Raw genomic sequence first — 19,055 nt, forward strand, 5'->3', positions numbered from 1 at the left:
CTCAATGACTTTGGAGCCAACTTTCTTGAGCCTGTACGCCATAAGATTGTGAATAATTGCTTCTCTTCTGCTAGTTTCAGTAGCTCAGAATAAATCAGAACCACACAGGAGGAAGTCATAAAGTGGACGCATACAACTATAGACCCAAGTTCATTTATAATTTAGACTTTACTCTCTGGTTCTGTATTTATTTTCCACTGACAAGACAAAGTATTCTGTTGAGGCATATTGACCCTTCCATGAATAATCCAGGCAGCTGTAGTATCTGCTGATCCCAGGAGTCACTTCATTAGTGCTTGTTGTCTTGTATTTGAATTACGACATGCATTTGGGTGTTTAAATTACAGGAAGACCTTGCTTTCTAGAGTTTCCGCATCATGCTGGGTGGCTGGGGAGGGTAGGAAAAAGAAGGATTTGACATATAATAAGGAAGAATGTGTTCCTTTCAACTGTTGGACTTTCTAGAAAGGGAGGAACTTCAATAGGAAGAGCTAGGGAAGTTATACAAGAATTGTTAAGTGTTGCTAAAAATAATTTTTGCTTTTCCTTGTAATTCTAAAATAGGAACTCCAGAGTATGTATGCATGGATGTGTGCATGTGTTACACATGGAGACATACATGTAGATATGGAGCTATGTGCAAACACACACTATATATTATAATTATGTATGTGTGTGTGTGTGTGTGTGTGTGTGTGTGTGTGTGTGTGTAGTATCTTCTCACTTGGAATGTTCAGACACTTGGGGCTCAATCCTGCCTGGTGCTGGGTACTCATTCCCTGATCTAGTAATGTACTTACTCCAGATACTTAAAGTTAAGCATGCATTTACTGTATAGTTTAGATTAAAGGTTAACCTTTTTTTTCCTTCAAAAGAGCCATAAAAAATCATGGTCAACTTGTATGCAGAGTTGACTTATAATTTAGAATAATACAGCAATTTGCCTTCCTGAACTGATGCAGTGTTAACCACCTTGCAGAATTCAATCCCTGACCTGCAAGATGAGAAAAGCCATCAGATATCCAGGGTAACTTGTCTTGCAAAGCTGGGAAAGAGGAAGGGATTGCTTGCAAGAATTATTGAGTTTCAGGTTCAGACTCAAAATAAATCCTGCAAGAGAGACTGTGATTTGCAAGATAATTTACAGGTAATATGCTGTAATACCTGAATATCATTCTCCAGCTTAGTGTTAATTTGTTAAAATGCACAATAAGAGCCAGATGAGAAGAAAAGGTAGACACTGAGGGCTAGATGTAGATCCACAGAATCTGCCATCAGGACACAGGGTAGTGTATAACTGTGTAGTGGAGCAACAGAGGGCTGCTATAAACTACAAAGACTTTCCTGATATAACTGTACCAGCAAACTAGGGGGGTAGTAGAAATGCAGCTTACAGTAGCAGATCTTCTTTTGCTTGTATAGTTATATCATCTCCCTAAGTTTTGATAGCAAAAAGATTTCTTTGCTGAGAGAAGCTGTGTGTGGAATGGGGTTTGCACAGGCAGGTATGCCCATTACCGGGGGAGGGAATTATTTTTTTCTACACTGTAAGCAGGTTGGTGTACCTGCTCCCATGGGGGGTGGTCCTCGATCCCTCAGTCGAACTGCTCCTTGATACAGGAGCCTCCACCTCTGGCTCCTTCTGGGACACTTGCCCGCTAGTAACCCTGAGCACCTTTACATGCTCCTGGGGGCTTTGCCTTCTGCTCAGGGTTGGAGGTTCGGACTGCCTTGTGTGGTACCTGGGCTCAATCCGCTCCTGGACCCTCTGTGCAGCATTGTGTGCACCGAACCACTGGCCCTATGCCGGTGTCCACAAGCCAGAGCTGCCTCAATTTACTCCCAGAGCCTCTGATTTGCCGTACACCATCCATGCACTGAGAAAGTCTGGCTGCTTACCAGGGAATGAGGGACCCGAGCTGCCCAGTGCAGCTCCCAGGGTCCCGGTCCACACCGTGTACTGATTGTGCATCAGGGGCCTAGCCTCAAGCCAGATGTTGGGATCCAAGCCGCCTTGAACAGCTCCCAGGGTCCGGGCTCCATGCACTGAGCAGTGCACCATGCTCCCGGCTTCCTGCTGGGGGCTGCAGACCTGAGCTGCCTGGAGCTACTCCCAGAGTCTGGGCCCCAGGTGCCGCGCTGTCCACCAGCTGGAGCTGGAGCATTGGACTGGCGTGGGGAGCCTTCGGGCTCTTCTGGGCACTGGCTCCGCCCACTGGGCAGCTTTTCCCAGCTCTTCTTCTGCCCCTGCTCTCTTCTCTGTCCCCCAACATGTCTGCCACGTGCTGGGCATGCTGCTCCTTTTATTCTCTCCTGTCAGACCTATAAAGTGCAGGCTTTAAATAGGTCCCAGACCCTTCACCTCCACCCCTGCAGGGGTGGGATCAGCCCCTCCCAGCAATTACCTGATTGACGGACATGCTCCTCCTATCACAGCTAAGCTCCTCTGAGCCTGGGCATGCCGGGCTGTATCGGTAAGTCCGGCACGCTTATAACACTAAGAATGGTCCTTGTCCAATAAACAAGAGAGCAAAGCACACCCTTTGGCCTTTTTCCAGGCAGCAGGACAGAGCCCTCTAGCTCTGGCCCTTCCTAGGAGCGAGCTCCTCTGGGTTCAGTCTGCCTTCTGGCCACAAAATGCTTCTTGCCCAGCTGCTTTCTCTCTTCCCCTGCCCCCACCTCCTGCTTCAGCTTTTAACTGCCAGTTAATCATTCACCCCTGGGTTCCTACTCCAGGGCTGTCTGCTTCACTTTAAGGGCCATACAACCCTACTATATACATTTACAACAACTTGGCACTGCCAGTACAGTTTGGTTGTTCTGGCTTGGTCTCCACTTCCCCCCATGCTCTTGGTGGGTAAGGGGAGACGTTATAAAATCTGCAGTGTTGGTAATTTTCCCTCCAGCTGAGCAGCACTGGCAGGTGCATTGAGGGGCTGAAGCAAAGAGAAGTCTTCACCCATTCTTGTCTGTGCAGCCCATACCTTGCTCACAAGTGCAAGGACATCTGTAGTGCCTCCATGGCGTCTTCACTCTCTGCGTTGCTCTCACTTCCTCTTTCCTGTTAAGAGAAGCAGTTTTCACTTGTGGTAACTAATGGGCCTGAGGTAGAACCACAAGGAAGACAAGGTTCTGTAATTTCATCATGGGGCAAACTCACTGAGACAAACTTGATATTCACCCTCTTAGCTGTGAAGACATGGCCTGTGACCTTCAAAGTGAATAGCTTGCACAGGGGCTTAACGGTCACACAACATCCTCTTGTTCCCCTGTACAGATGCATGGAGCTAGTAACAGAGAAAGACAGAGAAAAAAGAAAAACTCTGATGAAGAAGCATCATTCTGTTCACCAACGGCTAAATCCAAAAGCCCTGGCTATTTTTATTCTGTCCTTACTTGGGAATCAATGCAAGTTTGCCTGAGTAACAACTCAATAAAATTGATGCTGACTTGCCTCAATTTAAGTAGGGCCCCAGTAAAATGTGGGTGTATATGTGTGAGGACTGGGAAAACAGTGTTAGATTAGGGGAGCAGAGTGTCAGCCATTCAGAATTCTTCACTTTCCTTCTGTTTGTAATGTGTTAACATTTTAAAAGTAGAGATGCTACTGTGTCTAAATATCCAGATGATCAGGTTGGTCAAGTAAACCTGTGTTTACCTGGATATAATTATGAAAAACAGATATATGTAAAGCTTTTTGTTTTTTCAGTGTGCTTTGCAATACCCTTAATACACAACACCCATGGGAGGAAAGTAAAAAGTATTGTTTAAGCATATTTTAAAAACAGATTTTTGTTCCTAAGATACTATTAAAGCCACTCATAAAAGCACTTCTTAGGGCCATATACACTCTTTAATGGGAGTTGCGTGAATAGGCTGACACCAATACAAGGCCCTAAATTTGAAGATTATAGACCGTAACAACTCAGAGGGAGTTTTTACCATCACTCTAGCTAATCACCACCAGGCAAACATATGTAAGGAATAGTGTCTTTCCCCCACCTATAGATAAATACTGGCAAGAACCAACAGGTCTGTTCTGATTTACTTTTATTTTACTTTTGATTTATAAAAATGCTCTGGATGTAGTGCACATTTCTTGGCTCAGTATTGTTTCAGCTACTCTCAGGCAAGGGTCAGCAACCTTTTAAGGTGTTGCGAGTCAAATTAGCTCAGCTTGCTCTGAAGTAGTGGACCACTACCCCCTTTGCCAACCCTGTGCTTACGAACTCGATTCCACTCCTCTTGCCAATGACATGCTCCCAACCCATCACTCCCCACACTACCAAAATGCTGCCAATATCCCCCTACTGCAGAAAAACCTCCTGGTTTTTCAGGCCAGATGACATCACTTAGTGGGCTGCATCTGGGTGCCAAGCCATACATATATGCTGACCCCTGCACTAAGGCAAATGCTTCAGGAACAGATTGACTGAGAGGCTGGCTAGTTTGACTCTGACTTCTGGAAGATTTGTGTATGAAACTTTATATCAATTATTTACTCAGCATTGGGAATGTTCTATATTTGCTTTTTTTTATTTGCTTTCCATTTGGACAAGGAAAATGAGCGGCCAGTTTCATTCTGGTTTCTAGTCATTCCCATTTTCATTCCATCAGATACTAGCACAGCACTGCAGTATTTGAGTTAGAACTGCTCCAGAGGAAAGAAGCCCTTTAATGGAAAGTTTAATCACATAATGAAAATATTTTTAGAAAAAGGCGTAATTCTCTGTCCTTTCCACAAAACCAGCATTTTGGACCTAACAACCTAGCAAATAGCTAGTCAGGGCACAATCATGACCAAACTAATCTGTTTCCCCTTTTATTTCCCTGTTTCTGTTTTTCATATAGCAACAGGGGAGAGTAAACTATTTCTAACCTAGAGAAATGCGAACTCCTAGAGAGAGAGGTGCAGTGCCTGAAACCACTTAGAACTATTTTTTTTTCTTTTTAACGTGACCATATTTCAAGATATATGTGGTTGCTTTAAATATATACTTCATTTAAGCATTCCCAGGAACAGAGTTTGTCTTACTGGTTGGCTGCATTGTGTTGCATTGCTGTACTGGGTTCTCAGAGAATCCGAATGGTTTTTGCAGAGTTGTGTGGAAGTTAATTTGGGGGCTAAAGCTCTGGAACTCAGACTCTGTACAGATATATGAATCTCCTGGATATCCTTGAAATCAACTGACTAGTTTGCAAACTGACAAGGACAATCAGCTGTCACGTTAGAGCTTTTCTAGCTTGAGTTAAATAACTGGAATGATAGACCCATAAGACTATTGAGGGAGCAAGTAGAAGATGAGAGAAAATCTGGCCTCCAACTCTGTAAAGAGATTGAGGGCCATCACAGAAGGTTCTTCAGATCAGTCTTTAAAAGCAGTTGTAACAAATGAAATGCTTCCCCTAATTTTTCTGATTTTAAATAGCGTGATTTTAAATAGTATTCTACCTCACAAAAGAACGATGCACCTCTATTTCACTGGAGAATTTACATCTTTGAACATGTGCTGCATAATCATCATTTTCAAAAGTACTGATCATAATCAGAGGTAAAGTACTCACAGAAGCTAGTGCATGCAACAGTTATAGATGCAGATACATCAACTGAACATATATATTATATACAGTATATGGTATATGTATATATACCATACTTTTCAGTTCTAAGGTAGATATTACATAATACACATCTAGATATATAGATGTGTGAAATATATAAAATTAAATGTATTCGGATGCAAAGTTACACATCCTGAGTTATCTTTTCAGTGATATTGGCCAGATAATTCATAGTTGGCGGCTGTGTGTGTATGTGTGTGTGTGTTATATGAATATCCACTCTAGATCTGTGAAAGGCAAAGTAGTTTTTACTTTTCTGAAACCAGTTTGAAAGACAAGGTCAATGTGATTGCAATCCAAACTCTGGATTGCTGATACAAATGTGAAGTCAATTGTATTATTATACAGGGCATAAACACAGGCCGATTTAATAAAAAAAAAAAAAGGCTGAGACTTCAAGTCTTTATAAACAAATGTGTACATAAGATTTTAGATGTTGGGTGCCCTGAACAGATAACACACAGATTAACACAAAAGAACACAGCACAAAATCATCAAGGCTACCATTATAGAAAGGAAATGGAACTGGATCAGCCACATTCTAAGGAAACTTAATCCTAATGTGATTAAACAAGTCCTAGAATGAAACCCTTAGGGAACAGAGAAGGGAGGATGACCAAGAAAATCCTGGAGAAAAGGAATATATACCATGAGATAACAGAGATTGTTCTGACCTGGAGTGAAATCAAGCAGAGAACCAAGACAGAGATGGGTGAAGGATGCTTGTGGAGGCCCTATGTTTCTCTCAGATTGAAGAAGATTAGCCTAACTTGTAATTCCATTGACATTAACATGCCATCAGTGGAGTTATGCCAAGGGTAAATTGGACTTCTTGTCTCTGACAACCATGGACCTTCTAACTATCATTAGATCATGATGCTGTTAAGAAAGGTTTAGAGCTCATGGAAATATTATCTATCTTTACACAGATTTTATTTTGCAGTCTGAAGGGATCCTACTATCATTGCCAAACTGCCTAGCCTGATGAGGCTACTGCCTGTATTTTGAGTCTCTAGTTATATTTCTTGTTTAATCTCAGCCTGGTGAATAGCCAGGTGTATTGAGCAGTGTAGGCCCCATCTCTCCACACTATTTTCCAAACTTCTCTGCCAAGATAACACTTTCACAGTTGTCTCTGGGACATTAGCAACATTAACTCACTCCTGCTAAATAACTTGAGCATTCTAATGCAATGAAGGCCCTGAATCCTACTGATTAGTAGGTCTGTGTGTGTGTTTGTAGGATCCACATCCAGCATGGTCCTGCCCTGGACAACGGGGCACATCCCATTACTGTTACAGCCTTTGGGCCTTTTAGAACTAGATTTGCTGAGCATGTGCCTTGTAACAAGCATGTGACCTGCAGGAAGATGGACAGAAGATTTCTCATCTCTTGGGCAAGAGTAGCAGACAGCAGAGGCCTGGACCTATGGAAGTTCAAGTGAGTCTCTTCAGAGTAGCTAGCAAGGGCTACTAATAGGGAAAGCCTGAAATGTAAGCCTATCCCGAGATGAGGGACATGGAACTAAATTGTAGCATTTGAGTTTTGTTTGGACTTCCCCAGCTGGTGAATCTGCCTTTGATCTAAATGGACCACGTGAATGTTATGGTGACCTATCTCCTCCTGGAAAGCCCTTGGCAGCAGCCTAAAAGGAAGAAATTTCTGTGGCAATGTCTCAATTTTTCTGTGGGACTGAAGTTTTTCTACACAGTGGGTGTGTCTACATGTACATTTATGCCTTCTTAAATTTACTGCGCAGTAAGTTACTGCGCAAAAAGTGGGAATAGGCCAGCATCTACATGTGCCAGCATTAAAGTGCATTAACACTGTCTGGACTGACATGGGACTAAAGTTAGGCCCAAGTCAGTCCACACACACAATGTTACTGTGCAGTAAGGTGTCTACATATGTGTTACTGCACAGTAACTAATCAGGCATAAGTTTGATACCTGCATGATGCACATGTAGATGCGACCATTAAATAGTTTGTAGGCCCATCCACAAACCTTTTTCATCTGCATTTTTAGTTTGATTTGTTTAGAAACCTGGGCGTAGCTGCCAAGGGGCCTGGTATCTAAATGAAAAGGGACACACCTTTCAGTTTATCCTAACACATGCACATATACAGGATTCTTCAAATTACACAGAAGTTTACTCAGGCAAGGTTCATTGAGTAGATGTAATATCTTTTATTAGACCAACTGAGTGCTTGGAAAAAAGTTCTTGGCAAATTTTCGGACGCTAAGAACTTTTTTCTAAGAACTTTTTTTTTCTAAGATCTTTTTTCTAGCTACTCAGTTGGTCTAATAAAAAGATATCACATCTACTCAAACAACCTTGCCTGCCTATGTGCTTAGACCAACACAGCTACAACCAAAAAGAACAGAAGTTTAGTGAAATGTAGTTCAGGAGTTCTTTTTTTATTTATGTCTAGTGCTTGCTTCTGTATTTAATAAATTTTCAAGGAACGTTGGTACCACAGTTTTTTGGTTAGTAAAGTTAGTACTATATTTTTTAGAGAAGTATCAATAGCAGCACTAGATACATTCCACGTAAATCCTCAGCAAGAACAATGTATTTTATATCCATATTAATTCTTAATTGGCACACTTTTCCAGGAATGACTGTATGTGTGAGAAATGTTTCGGACGGCGCTTTGAAAATGTTGAGCAATTTTACAAGCCCCATATATTCTGTGAAAAGAATCGAACCAGGAGTGTTGTAAATGTTATTGCTTTGGGTGATTCAACAGACCTCTTAGCAGCACAGTCAATCCAAGTTAGCTGCAACTGCCTGGTTTTCTAAAGATTCATTTCTACTTGAAGACAGCTGGCCAAACCAGAGTTACAGGTATTAATTTGGCTAGACCTGTTTCTTTATTTACCAGCTATTTGAGAGAATGGACTCAAAGTATATGTAGCGTATTGCTGTAGCTGTAGCGTAGCTTAACGTCACGTAACTATCATTTTAGAAATTGAACATTTGCTCTTTGCTGAATGTTATTGTCCATGCTAGTAGACAATTTGTACTGTGTTCCAGAGGTAGCTCTGCACCCTAGGGAGTAACAGCATATGGGAAGTGTTGCCAGCCAACAGCTGTGGTGGCTACTGTTTTTATACCTCCCTTCTCAAGTACACACCTGGAGCTACTGCCCTGGTTGCCCTCTTTAGTTCTGTGACTGCTGCATTCCAGTCAAAAAATAATCTTTGGTGTTGTTTTTGTTCATAGGTTTTCTAGCATTTGTGCATAATGGAGACTACCTGCCATATAGTGCATGAGTGGCTGAAATCAGTCTCTGACTGTTCAGTTGACGCATACATGCTATAGGGCATTACAGAAGAGCTAAGTGCTAGAGGCAGGGTTGAGACCCTGCCTATTAAGTTGACTGGATATTTCCAGGTATAAGATCATGTTTTCACTTCCTTATAACTTTGCCAGATGTAGTTCTTTGAGCTGAAATCTTCTATTCTGGGTGCCTCCTTCAGGTTTTTTGAAATTTCAGGCAAAATGGTTAAGCCATTTCCAAGAAGGAGGTCAGGGAAAGCACATGGTAGCCATGTCAAAACTAAACACTGGTAACATTTTCTTCTAGCACTTCTAGCATTTGGCCTTGATAGTTAGTCCTATGTATCCAGGATGTCTCTTTTTCGGTCCCTATGAAAATGTATCTACATTTGTCCCAGTCGTAAACCTTTGAAAAATTATACAGTTGGTACATGCTCATAGAGAGTCTTTAGATTCATAACAGTTAATTCCCTGAAAACTGTATTAATGAGCAAGCTACAGGCTGGAGCTGAGCAGGGCACTTCTTTCACTTGCAGCTATTTGTTGTAGGTCAAACTGGATATGGACCTGGGGCTGGGTACATGTAACAGGAAGCCAGGGACTCCTATTACTTAAAGGGAGAAGCTGCAGTGGGGATATCCCCAGGTGGGGAAAACAGTAGTCTACGGGCTAGCTGCAGGGGAGTAGGCAGCCAGGGGCCCATAGACTACAAGTGCCTATTGTGGGGCTAGCTGCCCAGAAATAGGATGGTTGGGCAGAGCCTGGTCAGGCAGCAAGGTAGCCAAGTAGCCTAACTGAAGGGAAGGAACCAAAAGATATAAGCCTAGGCCCCTGAGGCAGAGGGGGTAGTGCAACCCTGACCTTGGCAGGGAGAGGGGCTCCTGCCAGCTCAGGCTGGTGTGGAGTAGGAGCTGCAGGCATGCCAGGGACTCCCAGGGCTGAGAAAGCCAGAGAGTGGGGAGGTAGCTTGGCAGTGGTGTGATGACCCAGAGAGGGAGTGTTTTGAGTTTTAAGTGGTTGCTTGCTTTTTGTTCTAGTTTATACTGGAGGACCAGGTATGCCTGGAGAGGTGGAAAAGGAGGCCATAGGGGTGCCCGAGCAGCACACCAAATGTTGAGCCCTGCCAGGGGCAGGACACATAACAGAAGCAGGCTGAGGCCAAGGTGGCCAGGGCTTGAACTTGAGAGTAGGGGGACAGAAGTGGCCTGAGGCCGAGAGGGCCAGGGCCTGAGCCCAGAGGTGGCAACGCAGGCAGCCTCAGGCCTAAGCACTGAACCTGTTTTTCCTCTGCTTAAATTAATGCCCCCTCCCCCACAGCTCCCCACCCACCCAGCCAGGCCCCTGCAGTGTGCTTGATTTGAAGGGGATCAATGCTGAACCTGAGAAGTGGGGGAGTAGATTGGAACAAGGAATCTGGGGAAGTTTGTTTGGGGTGGAGGAAGGACTGAGATTATCTTTGATGCAAGAGAGATATTGGCTCTGGGAACATAGCAAAGGAAATTATTGTCTCTAGAAGTCCTGCTTCATTTCTATCCTGCATGAGCCGAGATCATCAAACCTTGGTTTCAACAGGACAAGGCTTCACTCACAACCCTCCTCCCCACCCCCCAACCCACCCAAAAGCCCTAATTCCATTTTCTTATTGTGTTAATCTGGGTTGTTAATTCAGGCACTTCAGATACAAATAGGAAGGATCCCAGCTCAACAGCTACAAATTTTTCCTAATGAATTACTGGTTGCAATACAGAACTGGCCAAAACCAAGTAATCATGCCAAAAAAACAGCAAACCCTCAAAGCTTTGCTGACGTCTCAGAAAAGAGAACCACCAAGCCTGGTTATTCAGCTCCCAGGGAATTTTTCCTTTTGGCATCCAATATTAGAAATAAATGTCAAACCCATCCCAATCCTGTGTTTGCTGACTAGTAGAATGAACAAAGGTCAAGACAGCAGTGGGGAAAAGACCGCTGTTCAAAAGACTTTGTGGATGGCATTGTTGCATTCTCTTAATGGCATCAATAAAAAGCCTTTTTAAACAACAGGACCCTCCTTTCACAGTTGTCTGGAGAGAGGGTATCGGACACAGAAAGGATTAGACTGTTTTTTTCAGAAAATAGTTGAATGACAGGTATGTTGTTATAAAACATCACTTAAAAGCCTTTTAAAACAACCTATCTTCCCCATTTCGATCACAAAGTATTAAAGGCAGGGCAGTCCTCGTGTATGAGTAAATCCCATCCCAGGGGAGCTTGTTTGTAAAAGGACAGCAGAGAATGGCCTGAGTGAGCTTTTAGAAGTATTCTGACAAGAATTAAAATCAATCATGATATTCTTTTTATTTGTTTTTATTATTAGTTGCTATTTGATTTGAAATATCTTCTAGAAGCCTTACTTAGAGATCAAAATCCTGTTGTGTTAGGCATTGTGCATACTTTTAAGTTATTAAATGCAATAATCATACTGTTCTGTAACTCCTCAGTGAAGGAGGTTATAAACACTAATGAATTAAGCATCACAGCGTCCCTGGGCTATGGGTAGATAAGTACTACTTCATCCCATTGTACAAAAGAGGAAACTGAGGCAAAAACTTGCATAGATCACACAGGAAGTCAGTGGTAAAAACAAGAATAGAAACCACATCTGTCCCCAATCTTATGCATTACCACAAAGCTATCTTTCCTATCTCAGAAAGACATCCAGACAATGATATAGGGTTATTGTTAAACAACAACAAACGATAGATAGATAGATCACAATCTATTTAATGTGTAGGAAAATGCATAGGAAATTATTATATACATAACATAACATAACAATTTTGTCTCTGTGTGAGCATGTGTGTATATATAGATATAGATATAAAACTTCCTCTGTGTGTGTATAGCTATTAAATTTCCTCTGTGTGTGTGTGTATAGATGTAACATTTCTTCTGTGTGTGCGTGTGTTTGTGTATCCCAAACAGAGCTTTGAAAATGCCTCCATTTAACATGATTCATGTTGAATTGCATCTCCTGATTCAGTTACCATCCTAGCCAGAATGCACAAAACAAGACAGTTGTACACCCCTGATGGTAAGTATGGGAAGGTAAAATGGCTCCCAACGCTACCCACTGTGCAAGAGCTGCTGGCATGCGACTCCTCCTACATAGGTTGGCCAACTGAGGAAGGAAGTGGGCAGAGTCTGGCTGCACTTCATACGCAGCACACAAATCAGTGCCACTGAACCAGTGCAGAAAGGAAATCAGCTGCACCAGGAAAAGATTCCCCATGGAGCAAAGGAAAAACAGGAACTGCACTGTAAATAAGAGCCACAATTCAGAGCCTATGTAACTAGTGGGACAGCACAGCTGTGCCCTGTTCCTTACTTAGGCTGGGTTAGCAATGTGCTCATCCAGCCCATGGTCAATAAAGAGATTGATTCCTCGTGCTTGCCGCAACTGATAGACCCAGGGAGAAGGAATCAAACCCATGTCTCCCTTGCATCCATGCAGAGCGCTGTGGCTAGGCTATTCACCTGGTTTTCTAGAATATTAACCAGTTAAGACAGTGCTGTCCAACTGGCAGCCTTCAGTCTGCATGTGATCCATGGGCCAGGGTTAAATTGTGGCCCTCGGCCTTCCCCACTCACTCCAACTGCAACAGCAGCCAGTTTCCAGGCTCCCTTTCCTTCCTCCAGTTTTTGCTGCTTGCTCCTGCGCCAGGGGTACAGCCTGAAGAACTGAAAGTGAGCCTGAGACCAAACAGGTGTGCAGTGCCATGGTGGGAGAGGGGGTGAGCATGCAGTGCAGAAGAAGAGTGGCATAGTGCAGCTCGGTAGGGGGATATAAGCGCAGCATGTGGCCCGTGGGGCTCATGGCTCTCCCTGGTGCAGCCCACAACAGCATTCAGCCTCTAGCTGCCTGGAAGCTGAGCAGCCCTAAATTAAAATAATCACTCTAAACCAGTGGAGCTTGACCTGTTGGCCCCATGGGCCAGATGAGTGATGCAGGGCCAGTCTGCAGGCCAGATTGGACCCTGCACACAAGGATTGGGCCTGCAAGGCCAGATTGGGCTCCATGCAGCCTTGGCTGGCTCCCATGGGCTGGGATCAGGGGCCGCATTGCCCCCATGTTCTGGGATTGGGATTGGGCCTCAGAGCCCCACCCAGCCCTGCATGCTGGGATCAGGCCTTGTGTCACCTTGCACACTCACTCTAGCATGCAGGGCCACAGTCTGTGGGCAGCCCTTTGGGCTGGATGACACAGTGCTGGGGCCTGGATGTGGCACATGAGCTGGGATTGAGGACCCCTGCTCCACACTGACTCTGCATCTCAGGGGGTACTAACTTGAAATTCTAGCTAAACTGTGGATAATAATAACAATACTCTGTACTGTTTAGAAAACACTTTGTATGTAGTGTATAATACTGACAGCACCTTCCACTGCTAAATCATGGAACTGCATTTACAGGGTTTCTAAAGGAAAATCTGGCCTGTCAAGTGAAAAAAGAAATGCTGATAGACAGAAACGTCTAGATAAAAGGGGTGGGATATTTGGTCAATAATCTCTCTGCCCATGTCAGCTGCCAAAGTACTTTGTAGCGACCAGATGTGCAAGGTGTCATGCCAAGTAATGGGGTCTTGTGCTGCAGATGCATACAGCTTTCTCAGGTAAGAACACTTGCATCTGTGCACCAAGACAACATCGCACTTGAGAGAGGGAGATGAGAGTAAATATCCTTTCTGATACTAAGAAGCTGTTCTGAGCTGAAAGCTGTCTTTGAACAAAAGGTATTTCTTTTATTCACTTTTTGAAGCTGAGCAGAATTTTATATACAACAGATTCCATATAAAAGCCCTTTGGTCTGGTGAAGGTAAGGTTGCAACACACCAGTGATCTGAGCATGGGTGACTGGTGCCTCCTGAGTCTGGGGGGACACCAGATTGGGGACAGTGGGGAGTCCCCCTCTGGCCAATTGCCAAGCCAGTGGCAAAAGTGGAAGAGCACTTCCAGTTTTGCTGCTGGCACTTTCAGGAGTTGCACAGCCGACCTCAGGGAGTGCATGTGCACCTGGATGCACCCCCTATGCGTCGCCAATGGATCTGAGTGCATATCATCCTTCAGGGATGCAAACGGGGAGAAAAAAACCCCCAGAAATGTAGTTTTATGTAGTTTATGGTAGAATTCATCAAACAAGGCACCCAAATTACTTTACCTCTGCTCTCCAGTGAGCTGGAACAACCTCCATGTCCTTTGCTGAATCTGACTAGGCTTCCAGGAATTAATAAACTGAGGCTTGTGGGGACTTGGAAGTGGTACATGATGGCTCAGTATGGGTAGTGACTTAAAATAAGCCTCAGGCTTGGAGGTGACACTCAGTAAACATCCTATATCCCAAGACCTCTACAACTAACCGGGGTGACCCTCATCTTTTCAGGAGCTGTTTGAAAAGTGAGAGAAGGCCCCTTAATCCCTCCCTCCCCACCCCCACCCCCCGCACCCCTCCAAGACCACTCCATCCTTTAACTGAAGCATTTTTCCCATCTTAAAATCAAGAAGTCCCCAGGGACCTAAGAGGACATAGAAAGAGGCAGTGTAGGGAGAGAGGATCAGGGTCAGGTCCTACAGACCAAGAAGAACCTGTAACAAGGCTTATGAGACATGTCAATGCACTTTGCAAGCCTCCTAGTGAAATAAATCTTTTCCATCGGCATGTTCCTGGTGACTACCTCCTGCTGTGAGACCTCTCTGTGGGAGAAAAGGGACTAGAAAGAAAGTTAAGGGCTAAGATTTCCCAGCATGATTATAGATTTGGGGTGATCAGCTTGAGACACCATAATTTTTAGACTTGATTTTTAGAAGGTGGAGGCTCAGCTATAACTGAAAATGAGGCTCCTTGAAATGGACACATTATAATTGAGATTCCCACAGTCATTTATCACTTGAAAATCTTCCAACAGTCCCTTGGTATGCTTTCTTACTGAGTTTATTGAAGTCAATGTTACAGTGATTTTCCAAATTAAAAATATGATGTCATTTTTAAAATTAGACACTATAATCAACATTTTTAGTGCTGGGCACCAGATCTCAGCTAGGGAAGTCTAGTAAACAAAATTTTGTCTCTTTTTCTTAATGGCAGCAATAAATAAATAAATATTTTTTTTTATGCTCTGGTAAGCAGTCTTTACGTAGTGTGTCAAATTCAGGCACCTCTTGTCCAAATCACAGCAGAGTTTGGGAAAAAAAGTCTTCTTCAGCCCCAGTCCTGAGCTACCAATTTTGAGCTTGCTATATTATGACTCTGCTGCTGAAAATTAAGTTCAGTTGAACCCTTAACACAATAATATTCTTCAGTAGTCATGCCAGTCAAAATACTGTTTAAGAAAATATATCTTGCTACATAAGCCTGCTACTCCAAAGCTACTTTTACATGTGCTACAGTGTTTGCGATTTGAAGGGAACCTTATGATTCAAAAAATGGAGCTTTGAGTTCAGCTGCTTAGGCTAATGGGCTTCAGGCACAATCATATTAGCTGGAACTGCTGTTGAACAGATGGGCACACTGGTTTGCATATGGTTGTGGAATGCAATAAAATTATTTGGTTCTGGGAACCTTTCTGTTTCTACTGATACTGCTGAAGCAGAACTGTGAACCTGCTCTTTACAATCCTTAGTCACATGAGTAATCCTCAATCAGGGACAAATATGTTATAAACTGAGGCAGGGAGATATAGAATACTCTTAGTCCATCAGTTTATAAATGGCAAAAGAGAACTTGCTTTGAAGACAACATGCAAATGAAGCTGGAAAAAATGTGGAGGAAAAAGTATACATGTATCATGTACATTAAATATTAGCTTGTGATTAGCACAGCAAGCAAGGCTGAAATATCAGATTCAGGAGTGATATAAGTTTCTCTTCTTTGTGCCTTGATTCTGTAAATGCCCCAAATTTCTCCTCACTTCAAGGAGAACTTTGGTGCAGGAGATATAGGTTATACCAAGGACAGCAGAACTGACTCTTAGTTTAGCAGATGGTGAGGAAAGTCACCAGGATGAAACTCCCAGGGCAGATCTACAGCTGATGTAAATCAACAGTGAGGTCAGACTGGGGGGATGCTAATTTACACCGGCTAAACATCTGTCCCTCAGCCTCTGGGAGAGAGGATCAAGTACGCCTTGTGCTTATGCATCTCCAAACAGCTGCTTTCAAAGTCTCCTTGAGGTCTCAGATGAGGCTGTTTGTCCTCTTCATTGCAAGTGCTGGCATGTCAGGGAACACTTCAGGATTTCTGCTTAGTGTGGATGAAATTGGACTGAGAGAATTCCCTAAAGTAAGATGCTTCTGGCATTTGTCCTTGCCTCTCAACTGGGCAAGGGAGAGTTTCTGTGTAGTCCCAGAAATTACCAATGAAATGATGTTTCCTATAAATAATTTGGGTTTGTCTGACAAGACTAGGTGCCTCCAGACTGATACAGCCATGCACAATTGTTCCGATTTTTAAAGATAAATTTTGCTAAATATAATGAAGTTTTTCATGTAATCTGTGTACAATTATTTTTATTAATCAAGAACTAAACCTTTGAATCCGTTATGTAGCCCATAACGGGCATGAGTTTTAGCTACAATGATTAGATAAACTTGCAACTTAAAAGTGTGGGCTAATACTTGTGGAGAAAAACTTAAAGAATCCCCTAAAACTGGCATTCACTTTGCTCACAGGTTTGCAAAGTGATTCAAAACAATATGCAACATGTAGGAAAGGAGCAGAAGAGACTTGAGTGCCATCTACTATCCACTATCCCAGTCAAGCCATCCTCTCATTCCTCTCTCGCAAACAGATGACACAGTTAAACACATCTTTTCTGGAAGCATAACTCAAAAGATCAGATCACTATAAATAACATCACATTCAGATTATAATATGGGGAGAACAATGACAGTCATGATCATACTTTATTTCAGGAAATTGCCATTTTATCTGTAGTAATTTTTTAAAATAAACTTTTCAACAAATTTCACTTTCAGTAGTTTTCTAGGTTCTGCACTTTGGGTAAATATCACCTTGTGCTACGCTAACAAATCTTGAATTGGTCCTCCAGAGTGGGCAGTGGTAAGATTGAAATAGGGGTACTCTCCCATGCTATGTCCACAGCCCAGGCTCCAGCCACTTGTGACAACAAAAAATGATAGCTGTTCCTAATATTTTTAAAACATGGGAAAAACTCCCTTGCATGTTCAAGAAGAATTACAATGAATGTAAGTATTGTTTGTTGATTCAATGAATGATTGCAATGAATGTAAGTATTGTTTACTGATTCAACAAATGATTTAAATTAGTGATTGGATTGAAAAGAAAAAAATACATGGAGGCATTTTTTTCTTAATGATTTTCTTACTAATACTCCACAACTTATTAAATTAGTAATGCTATTTGCCTTTCCATTTCATTAACCACTCAAGAACTGGATACCTTAAATAATTTGGTAATATCTTCAAAGAAATAATATTTCATTATTATTAATCTGTATTTTGATAACAAATCCCAACAGACACCGCAGTTCTTCTTAGAAGAGCATTATGGGAAATAAACATGATATCAGAAGTACAAATCTTTTGACAGTGCTGGCCTGATTCAATCACAATGAAATTAACTTATGGTTACATTTTAATTTACTGAGAGTCCAGGAACAAAGCAAAGTACTGTTTTATCTCACTGAAGAAGACAAAGTGATTGGTAGAGGCTCCCAGGTATCTTGCCTGCGCTTGCTAATTATGTCTTTAAATCAGGTATTATTGTATCATTATAATTACTGTGGATTTGTATAGCACCTTTTCATCTGAAGCACGTTACAAAAGTTAACTCAGGGTTTGGAAAAAGGCAGTACACATCTAGGAATAGTACACTGTCTTTTTAAGAGAAGTTGCTGTAACTGAAACAGAGAGCACATGTTTTGTGATCCAGTTGAGAGCAGAGAGTGCTGCTGGTTGTTGTATAGAGTTGTCTGCAAAACATTGATAGATTCTTTTCATGAAGATAATAAACAAGATTTGCTTTTATCAAAAAGGTGTACTTCTTTAACAGCACTCATCATTACAGTGCCTGCCCTCAAAACTATACTGGCACGTCCCTGAAACTCATGGGCGACTGGTGCCACCTTAGTCAGAGGGGGTGGGGGGGCATGTGCCCCCCCCCCCTGCAACCAGTCCCGCTAACGAGGGGGAATCACCTTGTGGCAGATTGCACTGCCCAGGGGGCCCCCGTGGCCAATCCCGCAATGGCCAATGGCTGCAGCCAATCATAGTTTCATAGTAGCTAGGGTCAGGAGGGACCTGAACAGATCATCTAGCCTGACCCCCTGCCACAGGCAGGGAAGAATGGTGGGAGGACCACCTCCATGGGAAGTTGGTTCCAGATTTTGGCTGCCCTAACTGTAAAATATTGCCTTTTGATCTCCCACCTAAACCTACTCTCCATCAGCTTATGACTATTGTTCCTCGTCACCCCAGGTGGTGCTGGTGAGAAAAGAGCTCTGCCTATTTGCTGTTGATCCCCCTTGATGAGCTTGTAGGCAGCCACCAGGTCCCACCTCAGCCTCCTCTTGCTGAGGCTGAACAGGTTCAGGTCCTTCAGTCTCTCCTTGTAGGGCCTGTCCTGCTGCTCCCTCACCAAGCGGGTGGCCCTCCTCTGAACCCTCTCCAGGCTGGCCACATCCCTTTTGAAGTGCGAAAAGGGAATTCACATTTCCACCACCTCCCTCGGTGTGACCTCTGCAGAGTAAACTCCATTTCCTCCAATCACTGCAGCCACTTCTAGGAGTGGCTGCAGCTGCTTCTGGAGTGGCTGCAGCAATCAGCTGGCACTTGCAGGCGGGGCACCAGTGCTCCTGCCTGCCTCCCTGCCCATCGCCTAAGCAGCGAGCTCAGCCAGTCAGGGGGTGCACCAGTGCTCTCAGGGGGTGCATGTGTACCCCCATGCACCCCTATGCGTCGCCACTGCTGAAACTGTCTCATACTCCAGAACCTCAGCTTTCATTTTTTTAAAAGCAGTCCCTGCTATGCTTACAAAATGAAAACCACAAAAATTAGAACCTGATGCAAAGAAGAGCCTACATGAGACCAGCAACACTATTATTGAGAGGTAAGAGCTATCCTATATATTTCAGGGAG

The 19,055-nt window shown here is 43.3% G+C and overlaps 1 long non-coding RNA gene across 1 annotated transcript; it reads right to left on the reverse strand.

Annotated features, from left to right (window-relative positions):
- Positions 1 to 331: 331 nt before the first annotated feature.
- LOC112551498 lies at positions 332 to 3,288 on the reverse strand. Its single transcript, XR_003095791.1, has 3 exons — positions 3,182 to 3,288; positions 2,985 to 3,061; positions 332 to 388 (listed from the first exon to the last, which is right to left on the reverse strand). It is a non-coding gene; the product is annotated as an uncharacterized LOC112551498 (long non-coding RNA).
- Positions 3,289 to 19,055: the final 15,767 nt, after the last annotated feature.

The sequence above is a fragment of the Alligator sinensis genome, unplaced genomic scaffold (genome assembly GCF_000455745.1).
Source record: "Alligator sinensis unplaced genomic scaffold, ASM45574v1 scaffold969_2, whole genome shotgun sequence".
Taxonomy (NCBI): domain Eukaryota; kingdom Metazoa; phylum Chordata; order Crocodylia; family Alligatoridae; genus Alligator; species Alligator sinensis.